The sequence below is a fragment of the Quercus lobata genome, chromosome 7 (assembly GCF_001633185.2).
Source record: "Quercus lobata isolate SW786 chromosome 7, ValleyOak3.0 Primary Assembly, whole genome shotgun sequence".
NCBI lineage: Eukaryota > Viridiplantae > Streptophyta > Magnoliopsida > Fagales > Fagaceae > Quercus > Quercus lobata.
Window position 1 is genome coordinate 27,927,408 of NC_044910.1, and position 3,571 is coordinate 27,930,978.

Here is a 3,571-nt window from a genome sequence, read left to right on the forward strand (position 1 = left end):
CTTTTTTTATTATTATTAAACATAACTAATCAAGTTTCACTTTGAACAACTACATCTAATTTAATGTATTTATAATGGACTACTAACGTAAGGAGAAAAAAAAATAATAAAAAAAGGGAGAGAGCATTTACTTTGCCCAACTATAACGTATATCTTTCTAAAAAAAAAAAAACTATAACGTATGTGGTCCATTTGATATGATTTTTTTTTTTTTTTTTTGAGAAAATTTCAACCTATAGCGTCCACTCTTGATGATAGCTCTTTATCATCAGACCAAAACACCAATCAGTTTTTGGTGTAGGCGGGGATTGAACCCCAAATCTTTTATTTAACCATTAGAGACTTTACTAGTTGAGCTAACTGAAACTCACAATATGATATAATTCTATCAGATATAATTTAGAATTGAGCTAATACAATACTAATTATATTGTACCATCGTGCACCCTTAGTGCGGTAATCACTCCACAAGTATAAGTGTTTATAAGATGTTGGGGGTAAGGATTGAGGTTTGTTGATGCTCATTTTAATACCCAGTAGTAGGAAGAAGTCCAGCAGTATGGGCAGAAAATAGTTAGTGGATTGTTAGAAAAAACCATTAAACCCGAATGGCAGAAACAATGGTTCATAAGCCCATAAAGTACATAAATGGGTCTTAAGGAAAGCAAATGGGCCTAAAAGAACTCGGAGGGAGAAATAATAAACACATGGGCGTTATGTGATGTAGAAAAGTAAAAATGGACCGCAACAGGCCCGAAATAATGAAGTAAGAAAGTAATGGGTTGATAGGAAGCCCATAAACCCCAAGGATGAAGGATAAGGTAATCGAGTGTGGGAAGCCCAAAAGAATTAGAAAAAGCCCATGGGTATGCAGAATTAGAAAATGAGCCAAAGATGCCCAACGAAAACAAATAGGCCAAAGATGCTCAAGAAAAGAAATAAGATAAAAGAGCCCACAAGCAATATAATGGGTCAAGAAAAGCCCAAAGTAGCATAAGTATAAATTCAATAACTATATTAAGTCATTGAGAGAAGAATAGGCAGTAGGCCCTAAAAGGCCCAACAAGCACGGGTCAAATGACACCACGACATAATTAAAAGAGTGGTAAGGCAGGAATGGCAACAAGATTGCGGAATGAGCAAAGAACTGGCTTAAAGGGGAAAAACCCACTATCAAGCAAGGCCTAGCCCTTGAAAAGAACAAACTAATAAAGAATGGAAAATCAGAAAACAGTTTACGCTATAAAAGGTCAAGGATGAGCAGCAGAATGCACAGACAAGCCTTTAGACCACGGCAGACACATGAGCAGCGGACAAACTTTTGGCATACATGGGAAGTGGAGAACGCACAAGGCCTAGGCACCACTAGCCTATACCCAGTCAATACAGGAGTGGTGGGTCATGGGTAAGAGAGGGTATGGTCTGGTGGAGAGGAGAAGAAAAAACCCATTCTAGGGTTCCTACTCATATTATTTTAGGGGTGATGTCCTGTTGGAATAACATACCACCCAAAAGAAGGAATAATGAGTTGGAACCACTAAGTGCATACCATGAGGGATAGCAAGAGAGAATGTCACGGTGAGCAAACAAACAAAATAGTCTTCTTTGTCTGGTAATGGGGAATAACACAGCCAGCACAGGTAAGTGATAGTAGCTAGACAGCTGACAAACTAGTGGGTGGTTGGGAGGAACACCCTAAACCAGACAAAAGTGGTTAAATGCTAAAATGGTAAAATCAGTCACAGTAGGCAGTATATAAAGGGCCCTCGTCATGCACTGTATCATCATGGAAACAATAGCAACCACTAGGAGAGAACCACAGCACAACCATCACCTTAACACCACATGAGCAAGCATTAAGAAAGAAAAGAAAAGAGTGGGAAAGAATTAAAGTAACAAAACTGAGAGAAAAGAGAAAAGAAACAGAGTGTAAAATGGCAGGCATTCACCAATAGACTAATTACTAATCTCCCTCTAAAAGTCTACCATCTGTTAAGGATAAAGAACTTGTTTGGGCACAAGCTATTCAGGCCCATTCTCTTAAAGTGGATAATTTATACGGCAATATTATCCTGTGAGGTTATCTGCATTGAGGAAATGGTTCCATCCTTGGCCTCAGCCTTGTAATACAATTGAACACAGCATATCACTTCTTGCTATTGTTTCTTATCTTGTCTTTATCGCCTATGATGTGTTCTTTTTCCCCGTTTTAACTAAGGATCCCTTACTTATTTTGCCTAACAAGAAACGTATTTCTTTTATCATTGTTTTATTGCGTTTATCTGCCATAACTTTTCTGTAGCAACTTCGCCTGCCATGGGTATATAACTAAAAGTTCTGGCAAACGGGGCATAGTTGGTGTGAAAGCTGGACCAGAGTAAGTTGCAACTAGACCGGTCCCGACTCTCTTATCCAAAACACTTGGGCCCAATACAGCAAGAGGTAGTGTAGCCCAAAATCACAAAAGGCCCACCACAAGGTTCAAGTCTCCAAGAGGAAAAAGTTTTACATACATATACACTTAGATTAGGTTAAAATAAAATTTCTATCTTGTATATGTATATATATATATATATATATATAGTGATTGCATTGGTGATAATAACTAATTACAATCGTATTAGCTCAATTCTTGCCAATATACATGGCAAGATATGGTTTTGTCACCTCTCCAACTATCTTCCCATTAGGTAGGATTTTATTGCCTTCATCACGTCAAGGTAACACTCTACTGCTAAGTTATATCCATTTCCATCCCTCCTCCTCCCCCTCCCTCTCTCACATAGAATTATAAGAGAAATTATATGGAATAAAGAAAAATTATATGGAATTATAATAGAAATTTTTATCAATCTCACAAAAAAATAAACACATCCCATTGCACTGGATATTCATGGTGACTAAAATAGTATAAAAAGAAAGTGTTTTGAATCATTGGTATTTGACTTGGCCTGTTCTATTATATATTACATAATTTCACAAATCTCATATATAGTTTGCTAAAAGTTTTATAATTTTATATGGAATGATTTCTTTTTTTTTTTTTCTTTTTTTGCATTTGGGTTTTAATCACCACTTATCTAAATTTCACATGATTTTTTTTCCTTGAAAGTGTGAATTGAAGTGATTTAGAAAGTTAATGGATTAAATTAAATTTTTAAACAAATTTAAGTTTTACTTTGACATCAGTGAATTATGTAATTTACAAATCTATATATATATATATATATATATAAGTAAAGCTGAGAGAAAATCTAATTAAATTTCAAATTAGAATTCAATTAGAGTCTAATTTTGCGTCATGTGTTCCATCTAATCTAAGTTTTTAAATTTTTGTTCAAAGTGAGTTAATTCAGTGTGAAAATTGGATTTCAATTAGAGTTTAGTTTTGCACCACATGTCCTATCTAATCTCTTTTATTTTCTTTTCTTTTTCTAATTTTTGGGTCAAATGAGTTAATTTAATGTAGAAAGCGAGGAGTCCAATATAAATAAACTATAAAAAATCTAATCATATATTTAACTATATATATAGATTAGAGGAAGAGAGAGCTTGAATGATTTTATATTTA